We start from the raw sequence: 22,070 nt of genomic DNA, 5'->3' as shown, positions 1-22,070 counted from the left end.
CCTCATCCAAATCTATACTAAAATAAAAACCGGGACAACTGATTTACATTTTCGAAAAGTAAGCTTGTAATGCTCTAGCATCTCCTTCTCCAAGTCGTAGTCGCCTTACTTTTTCAATGTAGTTTCGACAATCCTTTTCTATGCATGTCAACTGGTCGTATCCACCAGCTTCGACAATAGCTGAGTTAAAACCTTTATGTAAGGGAATCCCAGCTAAATCATTAACTTCAAGCCTCTGTTTAATATGTGCACTAACTTCACGATTGCATCGGTAAAGCCTTGATTTGGACGGACTTATTTTATGATTGTGTTCAAGATATACTTTATTAATACACCAAACACCATTCAAATTTGTACTAGCTGTTATCTTGGCTTTACAGCCTATATGGATTGTTGGTTGGGGCTTCAAGGAAGTGCTTGTGCTACCAACTCTATTACCCCCCCCCCCGACTACATTCAAATGTCACATATCTCAAAGCGCCATCATCACCTTTCTTCGAATTTCTTTTTCTAACTGGAAAGCCTACGCTATAAGCATAACTTTTGTAAAATTCAAATAATTCATTGACATCATTAAACTTCATCCCAACTTCCGGGATAATCTGACTATCTTGTACTAAGGTTTCATCATTGTGTACATCAAGATTTTCTGTGACAAGCAATTCGTCAGGGACTTCATAACATTCATCTTCTTCATTAGAAGTAAGTTTCCTGGATTAGATAATATAAAATAATTTTACAAACAATTCTTATATAGTGCATCTATGTGTTAATCTGATAAACATTTCTTTGAAATTAATTGGCTATGAAAAAAGAAAGATCATGGGATGTAAAATAACCAACATTATTACCTTTATCTGTCATGGCTATTGAGACACTGTATATTGTAAGTGATGACTTTGCTATCAACAATGCTATAATTAGTCAAACCCAATAGAATTGGCACCTAAACTTACATACATAAAAAAAACATATTAACTTTTTCCCCCCAATATGAAAATAATTACATTACATGAATTTTAACTTTTCAAATACTAAATTTACACACCCAAATAGCAAAATTTGATCAGAATTACAAGAGAATCATACCTATATTTTATGTTTTCAAAGAAACGGATGAGTGAGTCTTTCCTTGCAATATGAAACGGGTGACCGAGACTTTCCTTACAATAAGAAATAAGAAGTTAAAAAATAAATACATCACAAGAATTAAATGTTACATCAGGTACCATATGGTTGCCACCAATTGCAAAAGGAAAATTAAGAAGCTTTTGCCTATACAAAACAAAAAGCAGGACAACCACCCTCAAATTATACACAATAGCATAGACTTCCGCCAGCAAGAATTTATATGACTTTAGACTTAGAAATATTTATAATTTCCTCTACTTAGCTAATACAAAGTAACAATCAAACAATTTAGGAGTATAAACACAGTTTTGTTGGGTATGTATCAGCAAACACATAACTTTTCAACAAAAGCATACTAGTAACTTGGACTGCGCTACTACGCAGATTTAAGTACGCGCTCTGGCGAGGCAGAACCCACAAAAGAAAGGTAGTAAAAGTAACTTAGATTAGCAGGGAAGAAGGCTCAAATGTAAGCAAATCAAACTTAGGGTTTTTTTTTTTTTTTTCTTTTTCAGATTATGAAATTTACCTCCAGCAACGATCTCGGCTGTCGAACTGGAATCTCTCTTCTGAATAGTGAAGGCGAACGGCGAAAATGGGGAAGGCAACGACGACCGAAAAATCGAGGGGGTAGCGACGACAACAGAATGAGGCATTAACGGCGGGGCTGGGTCGAGAACGGGGTGACGAGTCACAGGGGGGGAAGGGCATCGACAACGGGTCACGGGGGAGGGAGAGGGAGAGGGGAGGGGGGTGACGACGGCGATATGAACGGCGGAGATGGGAGGCAAGGGGTCGCGGGGAGAGAGAGGGGGGAAATTTCCAAGCGGGAGAAATGTGGGTGGGGTAGGGTGGGGGAGGGGGGGTAGGGGGCGTTGATGTCGAGAAACAAAAATTAAAAATTAAAAAAAATTAAAAAGTTTTCTTGTAAAACTCCCTGTAGGAGTTCCGGGACATGTAGCATAATCCGTGATAACATGGTGAGGAGGAACTGGTTGATTGGACTGGGGCTGAGCCGGTACGGTCATGTTTTTGAGATACACGACGACACGACGTGGATGAAGAAGTTTTGCCAATGTTGACTGACATAGAAGGATCTCAGAGGAAGGGTATGGGTGGGTGTGGGGTACATAAATGGAGTAATGCTATTCGGCCACCCTTCAGAGCCACCCTCAAAGCCATTCTTAGTTAAATTACAAATTTACCCATTGAGCCAATTACTAACATACCCTCAATTCACCCTTCCTCTCTCTCTCTCTCTCTCTCTCTCTCTCTCTCTCTCTCTCTCTCTCTCGCTATCTCCCGCGCGACCCTTCCTCTCATTCCCTTGTCTCTCTCTCGCGCTCGCTTTCCTTCTTCCCTTTTCGGTCGTCTCTCTCTCTCTCTCTCCCTTCCTCTCGTTCCTCTCTTTCCCGCCCATGCGTCTCGTTCATCTCTTCCATTGCAGTTTCTTCGTCTCCTCCATTGCAACAGCTCCGACCGTCTCTCTCTCTCTCTCCCGTCCGTCACACGTCTCCATTGGCCCCGATGGAGAAGGAGGTAAGTCTTTTAAAGTGATATATACGTATATACTCGCTATAGGGGTGTCGGGTGGTTGCCTCTGATCGCCGGAAAGGACCGGTCACGGTGGCCGGTGGCGAGTGACAGTGCGTATATACGCGCTATGGGTTTGGCCAAAACTTTAAGTTTAGATCTACTTTTCAACGATCATCATTGGTTGAGAAATCAAGACAAAAGCCTCAAAAATGGATGAGAGTATTAAGTGATGTATGTGTCTTTTGTGGACACTTGATTCAAGTCATTTTTCTGTAAGTGCTAAATTGTTTTGTTTTGCAAGCTCTAAAAATTAACAAGTATGATTCTGAGCCTATGCTACGGTCCCGTGGTATTTCAATTGGAAGTAACTTCACACAGGCTGAAGGGCGCGTTCTTCCAGCTACAAGGGTATCCGATGTTTTTTGCGTTAATCGTAATCTTTGTTTTTAATCTGTTTTTTCCCCGTATAATTACAATTAGCTACTTTAATGTTTAGGCTAACTGTAGTTTTGACTGTTCCAGTTGAAAGTGGGAAATGGAGAAGACATCTTTCCACGCAATGGCAGGTGGAATTTTAATAATAAGGTGATCTTTATATCTCCTATCTGCAAGGTTTCCCTTTCATTTTCTAAAATATCTCATTCTTAGGCGCTGTGGTTCACGAAACCTTCTTTGTTTTATGGTGTAGAAACTAGTGGACCCAAACAAAATAGAGCGGTGGGCTATTGATGTGAAAGTAGCAAGCCCAGTATCGATATGCAAATAGTCAACATACAACTAATGGATAAAATACGTCCTGAGAGATGATATGCCAGCAGTTTTGTATATTATTTGCCATAAGAGATTGTTTGGGTCAATTGATGGCACATTTGAGTATACTTAATGCTTATCCCCATAAGAGATTGTTTTATGAGGTAGACTATTGGTGTAGGTTTTATACGCTCCAAATTTCAGTAAGATAGTCTTGTGAGAAGTTGCTCTGTTGAACACTCATATACCTATCACACTCAAGTTGTTGTTCTGACATGTTTAATTGATCTGTTGGTTTATTGGAAGACAATTTTGCCTTTAAACTACAGAATCAAGTTGTGGTCATTTTTGTATTTGCTGTATTTCCACTACATTTGACCCTTTTCAGTTTTGGATCCATTTTGATTTGCTTGTGTGCTGTCATAAATATGTTCTGAATCTTTCCAGGGATGGAGTAAGTGAATCGCAGTTCAACCAAGTTCTGAACATCGATAAGTAACTCTTTAATCTGCACACAATTTGTGAGAAAATATTACTCTTTTGATATGTGTTTTCTATTAGGGCACAACAAGGCTGACCTATTACCATGTTCTATATGATGAGGATGGTTTTTCAGCAGATGATCTACAGGAAGTAGTTCATTCGCAATCCCATGTGTAAATGCACAATGTACGGGCATAAATGAGTAGCCTCCTTTTAGTTGCTTGTGTGGGCAGAGTTGTAAACACTGTAGATACTTCTAAATGTTGTTTTTATTTTGTTTTAGGTATCAGAGAAGCACCACTGCAATTTATGTAGGTGAGCTGGTCTTCCCATTCAAATCCATTTTGCCTTCTAACTTAGAGATGCCATTGGTTTTTCACAAAAAAATTTATTGTAAAGGGAGTTTAGTATGAGACTAAAGTCTCATTATGATCCAGTAGGTTAGAAAGAAAAATGCTCCTATGTTTTGGTGCACAACTTCATGCAATTTGTTATATGAAACCTTGAAACTTCTTTAACACGCTCTTCTACTCTTTCGCTTCTGTTTGCAGTTGCACCAGTATGCTACGCCCACTTGGCAGCAACTCAGGTGGGACAATTTATGAAGTTTGTTTGACGAAGGGTCTAAGACATTGTCAAGCCATGGTGGCACATCTGTTGGGCCTGTCCCAGTTTTGCAGTTGCCTCCAATGCAAGAGAACGTGTCGAGTTCCATGTTCTTTTGTTAGACAGCCCTGTGGTTGTATATATTGACTTGGTCTTTTGGTTATGAGGAAAGCATTGAATCAGAAAACTCGGATCCTCCTATGGTAGTTGAATGTAATTTAACTTATTTTTTGGCCTTTTTGGTGTCTTGTTCTGTTTGGTTGACAATGGTTAGGTTGCTTGGTCATATACCTTTGATATTTGCCATAGTTTTATGATCAGAGATTGTTATTGATAGTTCTTGTGTCCTAATCAGTGTCTATTTTGGGTGATAGTTGTGGAGTCTCTAAATTGTTCATCTCTTAATTTGTTCATATGGAATGAGGATATGACAGATTTTGTAGTGCAGCAGCATTACTTACCAGTACCACCTCTTGGAAGATTGAGTTAAGTCAAATAATACATTTAACAAATGTTTTAAGTTTATCTGGAATTAGATTGGGGAATGACATCATCAATGTTGCCAACCTTGTGGGTATGATTTGTGAAAAAATGGGGCTGCCTCCTCCCTCCCCTGCATTGGGCAAATTTGACACGAACAGAGAATATATCTGATCATGATAATGCAAATACAAAAAATAACTTTATTATTTAGTAATAAAATAAATTGTTGCCAGCAACTAACTAAAAAGTTTAATCAAAAATAATTCAAGAAATAATTTCTTATTGCTCTCATTAGTCTGAATTCAATCTTCCAACATCTTCTTGCTCAAAACATGAGAAAGTTTCAACTTTTACAAGTAATAAAATTTTGCCATATGTTTACACAGCACAGAATAAGATAAAGATGGCAAAGTTCCAAAGCCAAAATTCATCAATCATCACCCATCAACAATGCTCAAACCCCCACACATACACCATTCCTGGCTTTGCTACAATACAATATAATAAAGACTGGTGGAATGCCCCGCCACAAACAAACAAAAATAATGTTAATAACATTTACTATTGCTTTGTAAATTCGAATAATAATGTTCTTTCTACAATTTCTCTTTCCTTCTACCAAGGAATTCAACAATATCCGACTATAGGATTTGCATAATTCAACAATTATTCATCATAAAGTAAATAATAATAAAAAAACAAGCATTAATAAGAGAATCTTTGCAATTCCCTTACACAAGCAACTACCCAAATTCTTAACTAGAAAAACCAAGTAGCCTCCAAGAAAGACAGTAGATCAAAGCACACAAATATTTAATTCATATCACAACAAAATGACTAGAAATTAAGGACATATCATTTACCTTCCGCACAAAGCCACTCTTTTGGTGTATTTGGACATAACATGATTAAACAATACAAATTTATACACTATCAAGTATGTCAAAAAATTACTAATACATTCAAAACTAACTAAAACATAACATTAATTATTTAGCAATTTATGAGGAGAAAAACACTCCTCAAATACGATACAACATAACAAGTTACAATCCAAAATCGATTTTAAGTCTTTCCATCAATCACATGCATAGTCAAGTAAATTATCTTTCCCAAAACAAACTAATCCAAAAGGCACCACATTTTCACCATTAGAAGAAATAAACACTACAATTATGAGAACGAGATTAATTAGTAGAACATCATCACACTCCTTTTAGCTTCATTACTCACCATTAATCCCTCAAATTTACCCAAATTTATGCGAGTCCCATATCTCCAACTCTAGATTTTCAAGACCCAAAACATGAATACAAAAACCACAAATTGAAGACTGTCAAACTATTAAAATGAAGACCGTGTAAATAGAAGGGAGAGGTAGTGGATTTGCAGCGCGGGAGAGAGAGAGAGAGAGAGAGAGAGAGAGAGAGAATGGATTTGCGGCCGGAAGGGGAAGGGAGAGGCAGTGGGTTTGCAGTGTGGGAGAGAGAGAGAGGGGCAATGGGTTTACAGTGCGGGAGAGAGAGACAGGGGTTTCAGAAATTTGAATTTCGTAGGGGGAGGGCTACTGTTTTGTGCGCGATATATCGCGATATTTTGGTCGCGAGATATTTCGAGATATCGCGATATATCATAGGGTGGCACTGAGGTTGGCGTTGAGGCTGGCCAAATAGCATTACTCATATAAATGTTCTTAGGTCATGCGGTAATTTAATGTGAGACAGACAAGTCCTCTTTCGAGGCTCTCGCCTTCAAAGAATGTTCGTGAAGCAGTGAAACACTTTGGTATGGCTCCTAGTGTGATGTGACACACAGCCACACAAAGCCTTACATGCGATGCGATCCAGGGGAAGAATGCTCGTGAAGCAGTGAAATCGAATTTGTAAAATAAATGGGCTTTGAAGAAACTATTCTGTTTTATTTATTTATTAATTATTATTATATATGTATTCTATTCAAATGTTGTTCCTTGCTCTATCTCCAGTAAATTTTTTTATTTCACTTGTTATTATATTATAAATATTTTACTCTCTATTCTAATTTTATTTCAAAAATTATGTCTATTCCAACAACACTCCTTATCCTATTCTCTATCTTACTCTCTATTTCATTTCTTTATCAATAAACTTCAATTTTATTTATTTTACCTTACATATATGTTTAACTATTATAAAATTTTATTATTTATTTTATAATTCAATAATAAATATTATGATATTAAATATTAATAATATTTAATATATTTTTAAATCAATTTACTAATTTTTTTAAAAAATAATTGTTTAACAAAATACAATTTAATAACAAAATTAAGATTTTAATATGATAAAATTAAAATTCCAACGACTATATTCCAACGGTCATATTTCAATGGCTATATTCCAACAGTCATATTTCAACGACTATATTTCTTTTGTAATTTTAAAAGGCTGCAACACGAGGATTTTCCAGGGGGATACCTGTAACGCCCCACTTTTTGAAATATACAATGATGTAAAATATAAGCCAACATCACCCTGGGCGTTATGGAAACTGTTGCCAACAGAAGCATTTGGATCGAATCTAAAAGTTTAACGTAAGCTAAATAAAGGGGTTTCCACTAGATTCCTTTATATGTACAGGAAATGCATACAACTTTCAATAAACCCAAAAGACACAACTTACTACTTATAGGTACAACTGTAGGACGCCTACACTCACACCTCTTACAACCTTTAGTGTCCTGACTGCTATTTACAATACATCATTCGGGTTACATAATAAATCAAAAAGAATCATAATAAATCGAAAAGAACCCAAAGCTGGCAAAGCTCCACCTCTTTTCCCATGCTTTGAACTGAAACCTATAACACATGATACTTCTGATAAAGCTGGGACGTGGAATGTCCCAAGGGTATGAAACACTCAAGTTAGATAATAAGTGAGTGACCCGGAAAAGGAAAGTACATGCATGCAAATGCAATAATGCCATTATGAAATCAACCCCTGTGGTAGCAATGACAGGGTGTTGCAATCACCCATGCGGTCATCATAGTCACCCCTTGGCTCACCGCAAGAGCACGAGTTTTTCCATGATGGCCCAACAACTAGCCACAGTCACCAACATGAACATGGTATATGACAAAGTAGAAAGAATATGCATAATCAAGAGAAAATATGACATGTAAACCACTAAGACATAATATGCAATCCATCATCCATACAAAAGTGAAGCAAAAAATGCTCAAGGTATCACAAAACATGCAGGAATCACTCACCTTGACTGCTTCCTCTTCGATAGTACTGTTTTCAGCCCGATTTCAAGCACTAGGGGCTGTTTCTGCAGAAATCGTGGATTTTAGTGAACCAAATCTTAAATATCTTTACATAGGATTATAAGTAATTAAAATAGGAGAACAACGACAAAAATTTCAAGCCAAACGGAGGCTAGACGCGCCCTCATGCGCCCCTGGAAGGTTGGTCACGCGCCTCCTCCTTCCTTGTTACGGATTTTGCAACCTAAAATTAAAAATGCTATAACTTGCTCATTTTTTATCCGATTCGCTCTCCGTTTGAACCTACAGACTCCTCTTTTCGTTCTCTACGACCCTATGGAAAGAAAATTAGCTTACATTTTTAGTTTCCTTTCTGTTTTAATACTTTTCCGATCAGGTCTCCCTATCATTTCTTCTTTGCTTTTTCTTTGCTTTTTCCTTGCACTTGCTTGTTTTCTTTTCCCTTACCTTCTCATGGCCTTAACTCTTTCCCTTTATATAGCCTTTAAATTCTCAAATCATCAAGATTTCACTTGGCCTCCAAGTTACTCATTTTCCACCCTAGTAATTATTACACTTTGAAATTTCTTCCAATCTTCTAATGCAAGCCTCTACTTCTTCCAATCCTAGGCCACCAAATACATCTTCAAGATAAGCCTTATCATATTCTTCCTTTGCAAGCAAATCCTAGCCAATCCTAATCCTCCAAGTTTAGACTTTTAGGATAAAAATCAATCATTACAAACTTTGAAATTTCCTTCTTTGATTCTATCTTCCAAAGCAAGCCTCCATTTCTTCCAATCCAAACCCTCACGTGGCCTTTAAGATAAGCTTTATTATCCTCTTCTTTTGCAAGCCAATATAAGTCTTCCAAGTTAAGTCTTACAACCATTCTTCCTTTCCAATCTAACCTTACAACTTCCAAGCTAAGCCACCTTAAGACTTTTCGGATAAATTCTCAAACCAATCCTATCTCTCCATCACATGGCTTCTAAGATAAGGAATCATTATTGCATTCATTCATTTTGTTGGAAATAAGCTAACCCTTTTACAAGTTGTGATATTTGCACTTAGGTTTGGTTTAATGCCCTAAAACCATTCATGTTTATACTTTAATTCTAAACTTTCATTTGAAACATTTTATTGCAACATCCAACCTTTACATTAAATTCTGGGGTATTACATCACCCATCCTAGTACTGCTCTCGCCCAAGCATGCTTAACTTTAGAGTTCCGACTATATTCCAACGGTTATATTCCAACAGTTTATAAATAAATGATCCATTTGCTTAAAAAACTTACAACCCACAAATGTAAAATACCAACTCACATTAGCCACCATGTCCAACATCAATCGTATGTCCTTCTAAATGATCCATGAAGAAGTTCAAGATGATGAAGAAGAAAAGGCTATTGTTACAACATTAGTTGAACACCATATTCAATCTAGGGATCACGTCTTTGTATCACATCATCGTGGATCCGTGATGAACCATCATGTCATTAATCGCAATAGAGTTGAAGGTTATGAGAGGCTTTATCGTGATTATTTTGATGAGTCTCCTACATATCCACCACATTTATTTCGTTGTACTGATGGAAATAGGCACGAACCATTTTCCCAATACCTTTGTTTAGTTTGATCGTTATCATGTGCAGCATCCGTACTAATATTTAGCCATGCTGACACAAGCATGCAATCCTCTTGAGTTGAGATATTTTTTGTTCATACCTTTCTTTGAGTGTTGACTTCGGATGAATTAGGTAGGGATGGAGTGGCTGCCACATTTGCATATTCGTGTACAATATTCTGGTCATGGTTGAGCAAATTTATGTAGTAATGTTCATTATTATCCCCTTCCATAGCAAACAAAATGCAATTGGTCAACCTGAGACAAAAAATTAATATTTAAGGAATTCAATTAGATAACATAAGTTTTGCCAGGAAATAACATTAAAATTAGGTAGTAATTATTTTTGAAGGAAAGCCCATTATAACCAAAAAGAAAGCTCCATAATAGGCAGTAATTATTTTTCTCTTTCAGTATGCTTCATATAATAATCAAAATAAACCATTCTTCCAGTAAGCTATCTCCAGCAAGCCTCATTCATTATCATTTTTGAACACTTAATATACAAAATAATCAAATATATACATATACAAAATAAATAATCAAATATACAAAATAATCATATACACATAATCAATAATTAAATACACAACTCAATAACCAAATAAACAATATACAATATTAATCATATAATAAAAAAAACAAACAAAATATCACAAACCACTAAGAAGTCGTTGAAGAAGATTTGCAGAGGAAGCCGGTGAAGAAGACTCGTCGAGGGAAGACGCTGCTGGTTGTTGTTGCTGTTTCACCGGATCTGTTGCAGGGAAGACGCTGCTCGTTGCTATTGTTGTTCCGTCGGATCTATTATAGGGAAGACGTTGCAAGTTGTTGCTGCTGTTCCGCCGGATCTGTTGATGTCACCGATGCTCATTGCTACTGCTGTCGCCGATACTCATTACTGCTGCTGTTCGTGGCCGTCGGATGTGGTGTGTGCTTCCGGATCTGTTGCTGTCGTCGTTGCCCTGCAACTCATTTTCACCATTCTCGCGTCTAGTTCTCTCTTCTCGCCTTGAGCAATTGGGGGTGAGGGAGAGATAGCGAGAAAAATTCAATTGCTAACATTGACGAGGCATTTCAAGGTTGTTAAAAATTTAGCGAGCAAAAATAGCGATAGTGAGCTCTGTTGGAGCTCATTTTCTAAATCATTCTCATCACAAAAAGCTTTGGCGAGCTGAAAATAACACTGCTGGAGATAGCCTAAGCTACCTGAAGGATGGATGTTTCTTATTTAACTTTTCGAGAAAGTTGTTGTGCATTGTTTTTGCAATTTCTTAATTTTTTAGAAGTTAATTTGTCAAGCAAGCTTGCTGTTAATGACTGACTGCTTGCTTGCGTCTTCTGTTATTTCTTTGAGCTTGAGTATTCTAAACGTCGCAGGTGTAGGAATTGTGAGTGGATAAAAAAATTGATTGAATTGAAATAGAACAGTTTTTTTTAATTTTTGCCAAGTTAAAATAAAATAGAAAACTTTTTAAGCAATTTTTCTAGGAAAAAAAATATTTTAAATATTGTTAGTACATATATGCACCACACATATTTGCTTTACAAAATATGCACTAGAGAACAATTAACTATTAGTAGATTTCTCCCTTACAAACATTAATTCATTGGACCTTAAATTACAAAACCCAAACGGGGAATCACTTTAGTTACACTTCATTGCTCTCACCGTTCAATCTTGTGCAAAGGAAAAAATAGGACCAAATATAATCATAATTATGTATAAATTGGGAGCCATGTCGAATTAACATAGAATGGATTTAGTAAATCCTTAAGCCCCGAGTTCAACACACAAGTGAATAACAACATCAAATATGGAAAAGAGTTATTTTGAGTTTATTTCTTTCTTCCTTCAAGTTATGCTTTGAATTACATGAAACCCTTATTTTTACAAGCACATATAGTCTAGCAATAACCAGCAAACTATGTAAATTATAGTCTAGCAATAACCAGCAAACCATGTAAATTATAGTCTAGCAATAACCAAAAAGCAACAATTGCTAATCCAACATAAAAGTATCCCTATTGATGGGCAACTCCAAACCAAACCACAATTAACACAAAAATGAAAATTCAGTTGACAAATTGAAGCTGCTACACAAGCATAGGCACTCAAAAACATGAAATAACATTGTATCCCAACCTACCATTGTCTTCAAGAACAACCACAACATATTAGAAAGAAAGACAGACAAATAAATAGATAGATCAGTGAGAACAAGGCGGCCAGAGGAATGACAGTGCTCTTCTTTTGCTAAGAGATAGAGAGACGGTGGCGTGAAGTGGACGACACGAGAAACGACGACTGAATATGGGGGCTTTTGGTGCCCTAACCCTTGCTTTCTCTCTCCACAAATGGGGAAGGTCAGTTGGTGACATGTGATTTTTGCAATATTATTGAGGGGTATTTTTGTCAAAGCAAAATTGGTTTCTGAGCTATAATGAACACAGCAATCGTAACAGAAGTAAGAAGATATAGGCTAGCTCGTAGAAGGATATAAAATGATGTATAAGAGAACTTGCATTGAATATCAAAGGGGAGTGCAAGAAGAACTTGCCTGAAAACTTCGCTATGTAGAAAAATCCTCCATTCTTGAAGCTGTTATCATCCTAGATGAAAAATACAAGCAGCTAGGAGGGAAGAGAAGAAATAAGAAGAAGAGGCCATAGATAGGAAATATGGGTATGCTTAGGAGAAAGGTCGCCATTGCAGGTGCAGCACGAAGAAGGAAAATCCACAATTTGCACCTGCTACTTGGTCGAAATGACCTTATTACCCTTCACCTTTATAATGGTCAAATGGAAGACAAATGACACTATTGACATTTGATGGCCAATTTATTTTATTATGATTTTCCTTTAATAAATTCAAATTTCATTTCTCAATTGGACTCGGCCCATGCCGTGGGCCATTCCATGGCCCAACTCACTAACCCAAATAAATTATCATCATCCAAACCCATTCATAATATAATTAAAATTCAAAACACATATTCAATACCCCCAATTTATTTGGACTTTCCCCATATTTTTGGATCCCATTTGAATAGACTACAAAATTCTTATTTCCACTTATTCTTTATTCCAATAAGCAAAGAATAATATTTTTAACCCTCAATTAATTAAAGCAAAAATTTTTGAACCCAAAATAAAAATACTTGAAAACATCTAGACCCCCCTAATGGGTTGTTACAGTTTTAACGAGGGGAAAACTAGTCGTTAAAAGTATTAATGATGACAATAGAAGAAAAATACCATATTTAATATAAGTACTGAAGGGCAAAAATCCCGTCATTAAAAATAATAATAACGACGAATATTTTCGTCGCTATAATAATGTGTATGATCATTGAAAATAATATTAACAACGGATATTTTCGTTGTTATTGCAATATTTATCGGTCATTGGTTGTCAGCTACCAAAAGCAACCCTCATTTTTTATCTAGGCTTGGGAACTGTAAATAGGAGGAACACCTTCAACATTAGAGGTGTTAAGGGAATTACTTAATCTGGAGAAGTTGAGTGTCTTGTGCACTAGGGATGTGCTTCGTGTTCCCTGAATATCTGAAGTTAATGTATGTTGCATGATTTTCCCCACCACTAGTTCTTTTATTTATCACATGTTTTACACAATCAACTTCTAGTTTGTATAAGCTGTAGTGTAAATAGCCTCCATGATGATGTCATCGGTAATATGTGCCCTCAAAGTGTGGGTGGCACATGCACTTTCTACTCTAAAATGTTAAAAAGGGGTTGAATAACATGGAATCTTGGTGAAGTTTTGTCAAATTTGGTTTTCATCATATTAAGGGGATAGTGCTAGCACTATTTCCCTCCAGTTCATTTATAATTTATAATTTTCATTTTTTTGTTCTAAAATGTATTTATGTGATACATTTGCTTCTTTACAGTAGTACTGGTGACCTAAGTGCTTTGCAGTAACTCTTGGTTGATCAACCTAACATTCCCAAAGAGGAAGGTATGTATGGAGGCTATTTAACGATGGTAGCAATAGAATTATATAAAAATTTGAACTCAATTTCAGTGTTATTGTTATAATGATACTCAAAGATTAAGTGATCCTGTCTGCAAAATGGAGAAAATTTAAGGTTTTTCCCTTTTATTTGGAAGCCATTATGGCATTAAATTCATTGAGAAATACAAGTAAAACCCTATGCAAAATAAGATAATCAGAAGAACCATTTGTGGGAACTGTAAGGCTCCATGAAGTAGTATAACTTTTCTGTCGTATACTGTGGTCTCTAGGCTTTACATTGAGATCCTCGAGATTGTACCAATTTAACCTTATCAAGTTTCTATTTTTTTTTTCTTTCTTTTTAATTTCTGTTAAGTTAAGGTCTTAAGAAGAAGTTCATATTGCCTCGTAAAAGTAAACAATATGGTGAGAGGTTTTGTTTCAATTGAATAGCATTTAACTATTTCTAAAATTTACTTTGAATGACACAATCGTTTCAGAAACTTGATGCAAGTGCAGTTGCCAATTCCTATGTAGTGTTTTAGGCCTATGGTTATTGATTCACGAACCCTAAAAAAGCTAATTCCTGTAATAATATTTTTACCACTTATCATGTTATAATTGTTCCTCCTACAATAATCTTATTGTTATTATGATATTTTGTGGTACAGACACATGTTATCTTGTCATTGAATGCTCTATACTTAAGCATCATCCAACCCTTTATCCTTTTGCTGCTAATTCAAGATAATATCATTATCTCACTGTTCACATTTTCATAAAAGCTATTGCATATTATGAAAAGGTGCTTGCAATTCGCATGAAGGATTACCCAATTCCAAAACTTCCGAATGAGAATCCAGATGTCAAGGAGAATCTTAAACGAGGTTACTGTGACCTCCGTAGAGAAGCAACTTTCAATTTACACTTGATCTACAAGAAGAGCGGAGCGTTTGATCTTGTCGGGCAGGTCTTGAAAGATTATTGCACTCTCTATAAATGTAAATTATGGTGCATCACAAAAAATATGGTTGTTCTTTTCTTCTTTCCCCTCTTTCTTAGTTGACATCTTGAGCAATGGCTTTTTACTGTGCTGTAGTTGACACTCTATGTACATAACTTATTTTATTTTTGGTATTTTTTTGTTTTATTCTATAACTAATTTCATCGTAAAACAAATATTTAAAGGTTAGGACTTTGAACCATTTGAAAGTTTTAGACTATTAACTTACGTGGAGGAAATTAGGGAAATGTGATGCTTTTTACCCTTGTAACCAGGGACAACCTTTTAACTTGTTCATAGTAACACACTGATTAAGGCCTAAGAATATTATCCAAAATTGGTAGGATATGGCTGGCTGGGGAAAGAGATGGTTGAAATCTAGAATTTTATCATTTAGTGAAGATTAAGACTTGTGATTGTTGTTGTATTAATTAATGGATTTAAACAGATGGCTATTTGCTTGATATTTTTTTATTATTTGTTTGAAAGGAACCTACTACTTTCTGCTCTACCAAGTGGCCAACTCATTTGGTGGTTACCATGTTGATAGCATCATGCCATTAAAGTTAATTGCATAATGGATGCGGTCTTCATGACCAATAGTTCTTTCTTTAAGCTCAGCAAACCAATATTACTATTCTGCTTGTTATAGGGCCTGCTTGGGGTTGGTTGGGTTGGGCTGGATTGTGTTGCAAAAGTAATTTGAACACTTTGTAAACATATTCAAAGAGGTCCGTTCTTTGTTAGCTGGTTTTATTGCCCCCCAAATTGATGGTCAATTAACCTAATTTAACCACCTGCTAAATTCAGCAAAATTGAGATACTCTTTACAGGATGATGTCATATTTTTAATGGAAAAATGTTCAAATCAACAACTTTTTCAATTAGATCAATTGAGACCAAAATTAAGTTTTGGGCTAAACAAATCAATACCTTTTTATTTATGGGTCAAATAAATTCAATTATTTGTTTGTTTTTATGCGTGATTTATATTATGATATTTTGTGGTATAGAGACGTTATCTTGTCATTGAATGCTCTATACTTAAACATCATCCAACTCTTTATCCTTTTGGTGCTAATTCAAGATAATTTTCATATCCGATTACTAATTTTGCTATGCCTTATTTTCTCCTATTTTTTTTAGCGTTTTATTTTCCTTCTCGTGTGGTGTGTGCAATGCAGTTTATATTTGACATTGTGTTTGCTGAAGAAATATGTTGATGGGCCACACGTATGATGATCTCAAATCTTGATAATTGGCTACACAGTAGAGCTGCATCAAGTTTGCTTTAGGAAGCCAACCTCTATGCGGTACAAAGTGACAAAATCTACAACTGACTTTTCAATTGGCAAGGAGTTTCTTTGAAATTGTTTCTTTCAATTAGAAGGATACATACATGTGCATTGATGCACAATCAATCCTTATATTATAACCTGATATATATATATATATATATGTCCAGCCAAAGAATGTAAATTCTTTGGGTCGAGTCGGGTTTGATGCATTAATGCTGCAAGAACTTACTAGTGATTTGAGAAGCTTTTTGCAATTTTACATGTTCCTGTGGTAATAGATGTGGGTGGGGGTTGTACACTAAAATAATGTCTTTATTTTGTAGATACAAATGTGTAAGTTAAAAATTAATCCCAATTTGTTACTTGAAATTTGCGTTGAGTTAATCTTTCCATGATTTCTAATTATAAGTAGGCAGACTTTTATGGAGCCACTGCATACAATAAAGAAAAAGAAATAAGATTTGACTTAATTTGTTTTCATTAAATCCTATTACGTGGTGAGAGCAAGCCATATAAAAAATAAATGTATATAGAAAATTAGACTGTGTTCTTTTTGTTATTTTTAGTTTTCAGCTTTTTAAAATAATGAAAATGTGTTTACTTTGTCATTTTTAAAAATGCATTTTTAAAAACAAAAAAAAATTGTACAGGAAACCCAAAACAAAAAAATATTGTTTTGGTTGTTTTTAGCCAAAACAATCTCTAAGTCCAAAACTTGGAAAACACAATCTATTTTTCATATTTTGCCTCTAAAAAAGAAAAGAAAAAAAAAATCTTAAATTTTAAAAATAAAATTATATATTTATTTAAAATTTTAAAAATATAATATATCTATATTATAATTTAAAATATAAAATGACATATAGTATATTATTAATTATATTACACAAATTATGTATAGTAAAATTTAATATAAATTATCACTTATATGTTAGTAATTTTTTATTTTATTTTAATAGAAAATTTTTATTAAAAAGAGATAATTTTATCATTTAATAATCAAATTCTCAAAATTCTAAAGTAAACGTGTTTTCTAATTTTTTGTTTTGAAAAATAGTTTTTTAAAATGACAAAAAAATAAGTTTTCAGTTTTCTTAAAAAAAAAAATCAAAACAAAAAACTGAAAATAAATTTAAAATTCAAAACTGAAAATGAAAACGCAAAGAGAACGCATACTTATGTTTTGAAAAATTATGTTATATGTGTATATATATACATACATATAAATCTCCATCTTTATCTTTATTTTTATTTTTTTTAAGAGATCATGGTTGTTATCAATATAGTATTGACCTCTTTGTGACTTTTGTGTTCAATGTTAAACTAAGTAAGAAAGTGTCACATATGTCATCAAATTTGATACTAGATGGGACTCAATATCAAAGCCGTTTGATGTAAACACATGCAAGAAATAGAGAGGTTGATACTTTTTCTTCAATTTAGAAACCTATGATGTAGATATGATATTATGAATATTCGTTCTTTCTTGTGGGAGGAGATGGCTACGTACATTCTTAAGGGCACTGGCGAGTTATCCATCAGATGCTAGCTAGCATGGAGTGAATGAATATTGAAACCTGATAGGATGGATCCCTTAACTCCTGCAACTATTTATATCTCTATCATAGACTTCAATTAAATATTTGACTTAATACTATTCTATATTGAAAATCTTTCAGATAATTTATTTAGTTGGCAAGCATATAATTTTTATACGTGTCTGTCTGATCCAAATAATAGGAACTTGAAGTTTATATCAGTATACCATTGCCAACAATCCATTGCAAGTTTGAAATTTAAGTTTTTTCTGAAACATCTAGCATTAACAACATAACATGCACTGAAAATGTATAACTATGTTGTTAATTATTTAATTGCATAACATAATTTGCTATTTGAATATAATTTGTACATGGAAAAACACGACATCATGGCATATGCATATAATTTTAATTTTGTTGTTAATTGAAGTTCATAATATAATATAATTTGTTATATTAAGATGGGTATAGCAAAACATTACAAAGTGTCGTGTCCATACAACTTTACACGCGTTTATATGTATTTTAAACCATCAAATTATTTCATGGAACTGTCATAAAATGTGATGCATGTAAGCATAATTATGTATATCAACCATAATCTTTGAATATCCCATGATTAGAGCCCCATAATTTGAAATAAAACTTAAGGTAAATTTTCAAAATTGGATAGGATTAATGACACTTGTTGGGTATAGACCAATGACCCCTCCCCTAACCTAACATGCCCATTCCCATCCCCCTTCTCACCCTCATATAGGTTGGGTATTTTGTTCAATTCTCCATTTTACCTTATAAATTCATCAAAAAAGAATAACAAATTAATTTTTTTTTTGTAGTTTAATTAATTTCCTAGCAATTTTTAGGCTATTTTTTAATTTCACTCATTCATGAAAAAAAAAAAAAACATACAAAAGTTTTCACCATTTTTATAAAAGAGTAAAGTTATCAAGATTTCAATAACTAGGTATCCAAAAAATCATGCATTCTCAAATTAACATTCTAATAGATGGAATAGTAAAGATATAAAATATATATGTGTACTATTTGTACTTTTATACAAACTTGTGAAGTAGCAGCAACAAGCATTTACCAACACACACAAAAAAAAAAATGAGATACGAGACAAAACCAGCAATTGAGATGGGGGAATTCTAAATACATAAGCAACATATCGATTGAAAGGAAAAACCAATAATACAAAACAAAACTCAAGAAAAAAAAAATTTTTGAGAGTACAAAAAAAAAAAAAAAAGCAAAAGTGATGCTTTTCTTGGAATTAGGTGGAAACATAATGGATTGCATTTGTATACCATAAACCTTTGATGGTAAAGTATTGGACTTGGATTGCACACGAGTAATACGAACATTTAACAATATAATAGTGGACTTTGATTTCGAATTAACTTTTTTTTTCTTTTTTTCTAACCAAGTGCCATAACAATTAAATCTATTACATATAATAAAACAAAAATATGTAAGTATTTTCACTGTATCTATCCATTAAATCAAATTATATTATAAGGTAGAAATATTAGTGAGCAAGACATAGGGGTGTGCATTCGATTATAACTGAATCGAACCACCCGATTTTAACTAACCGAATCAAACTGATCTTAAGCATATAACCGAACCGAAAATCTACATTAACCGAATTAACCGAAACCGAACTAACCGATTTTGAATTTGAGCTAATCGAACTGAAAATCGAACCGAAAGCCTACCCAAAAAATCAAACCGAACCTACACAAAAATCAACCTAACCGAAATCGAATGGCAAATAATTAACATTCATTCATTCAACCTTGATTACCAGTAGCCAAGTAATTAACATTCATTCAGAATAAGACTTGATTAGCTCTATTCCAAATACGAAAACAACAACGTGTGACATCGAAGATTGAATGACAGAAAATGAACCAAAACTGGTGTTTTGAGAATGATATAAAAACACAAATTCTACACCAAGACGACTTAGAAGAGGACTAACCGATTGAATATCAATTCCACCCATCAAGGGAACAAGAAATGTAGGGATCATCACAGCAATACCCAATGCCAAGATATAGTGCTGTAAGCACATCGCAATTGCCTCCCCTGTTGAAGGACATGAACAAACTTGAATCAGAAACAAATTAACAAATGAACCAACTAAATCTGAAACAAATTAACAAATGAACAAACGAAAAATGAACAAACTAAATCTGAAACAAGTTAAGGTTAGGGTTTCGAAATCACTCACTCTCAGTCTCTTGAGAGAGAAGTGATGAAAGGGCGACGGTGAAGGGACGAAGGGAAGGCAGTCGACGGCCAAGGCAAGGTGAAGGGTAGTCGGTTAGGGTTCGGTTTGCTCTTGCCTTCGATGGGTGGGGGGTGAATCGAGAGCTATCTAGCGGCTGGTGCAGAGGGGCTGGGTGTTGGGGAGGGAGAAGCCGACGATGGGGGTGTTTGGGTTCGACGGCAACAGCGAGGTAAGGGTTAGCCGGTTAGGGTTCGATTTGTTCTCACCTTCGACGAGTAGGGGGTGACTCTTGAACTATCTAGCGCAGAGCGTGCGATTGGGTGTTGGGAGGGGGGGAGAAGAGGCCGCCGACATTAACGAGGGCGTTTAGGTTTGACGGCAACGACAAAGTGAGGGCTAGCCGGTTAGGGACCTAGGGTTCGATGCTGTCACCTTCGAAGGGTGGGGGAGGGGGGCGACTCTCGGGCTATTAGGTGTGCAGGGCCTGAACAATGAACTTGGGTTTGGGGGGGGGTGGTTAAAAACGGGTTGGCGGTTCGGTTATTTGGGTTCGGTTATTTTGACCCAAATAACCGAACCGAATCAACTATCCGATTTTTTGTTAAATGGGTAACCAAAACCGAACCGATTATTAAGACTAACCGAACCGAACCGAACCGACCGAACTGATCGGTTCGGTTCGGTTAAATCAGTTTATCCGAATTTTTACACACTCCTAGCAAGACATACACAATTATATATGGATCATGCTACTTGCACATCAATGGCTACATCTTAAGCTACACATACCCGCGCAAATGACTAAAATACCTCTCACACCTCACCACCTAATCTCATCGTCTCGCATCGTCTCCTTACCTTAGGTGAGGGGTATTTTAGTAATGCGCCTCACGCCACCTCATCAAGTCGTCTCACTGCCTTGGATGAGAGATATTTTTATCATTTTAACTGCATTGTGTAGCTTAAGATATAGTACAAGGAGTTCAAATAGCATTTTCCATTATATATAGACATACATGCGTATATATATTTGTATATGTAGATCTATGTCAATTGTTGCACTACAATACTGCACTGGAATAAGGATCTTGGCACATTTACCAAATAAAGAAAAGAAAAAAAGATATTGCGAACTGTACATCAAATCTCTTTTTTAGAATAAAAATATTCAATGTGTATAAAATAATTTTTTTTGACTAGTCTAGATGGCAGCTTTTTGATGATTCAGTAAATAATTTTTAAAATCAATTTATAAAACACCCTCCTTTGAATCTACTTTTATATTAAATGTTTATTGGTATATATTTATTTTTCTTAAGAAGAGGTGGAACATATATTATATTATGGATAATAAAACCAAAATATAAAAATCTGTTAGTCACAAAATAGCCCCCAGGTAAAACTATAATATAAATTAACATTAACATATAGTGTATTTGTAGAATTAAAACATAAAAAATGAATCCAAGCAATAACGGTAAAACCAATTTATCGTGGGATCAAGTGGCTGACCCCCCCGGCAAGGGAGGGCATCCCAAGGGTAAAACCATTTTAATTTGGGTAAAAACAAAAGAATAAATTCTAATCACAGAGATGTTTATATTTTTTAATATTTTGTTGTATTTTATATTTTTTAATTTTAATTATTTCAAATTTGAAAAATAATTAAACGTATTTTTTAACTACAATTTAATAATTTTATAGTTTTTTTTTTTTCGCTATGCAATTTAGAATCATAGATCAATTTTTTATAGTGAAAAACTATATTTGGTGGTAAACAATTTAATTCATTTAAATTGCCACGATTTAGTAGTTATGTAGTAAAATATTAACTTTTAATAAAGAAATAAAGTTTTTGAGGATGTAAATGGGAGAATAAAAAATTAATAAGATGGGAAAGGGTGTGGAGTTAAATGAGTTTTTTTTTAGTGCTTCTTTTTATAATTTACTAATAAATTTAAATAAAATTATTTATTTGAAATTTAATATTTTATCATATAATTAAAAAATAATTAAATTAAAGTTAAATCAATCTAAGACTTAAGATGATTAAATAATTAAAAAATCTTTAAATCAATTCAAAAAAAATGTTCAATAAAAATATTATAGACATGTAATAATAAATAAAATTA

This window comes from Diospyros lotus, chromosome 9 (assembly GCF_014633365.1).
Source record: "Diospyros lotus cultivar Yz01 chromosome 9, ASM1463336v1, whole genome shotgun sequence".
NCBI classification, from domain to species: Eukaryota; Viridiplantae; Streptophyta; class Magnoliopsida; order Ericales; family Ebenaceae; genus Diospyros; species Diospyros lotus.
This window is presented reverse-complemented; position numbering follows the sequence as displayed.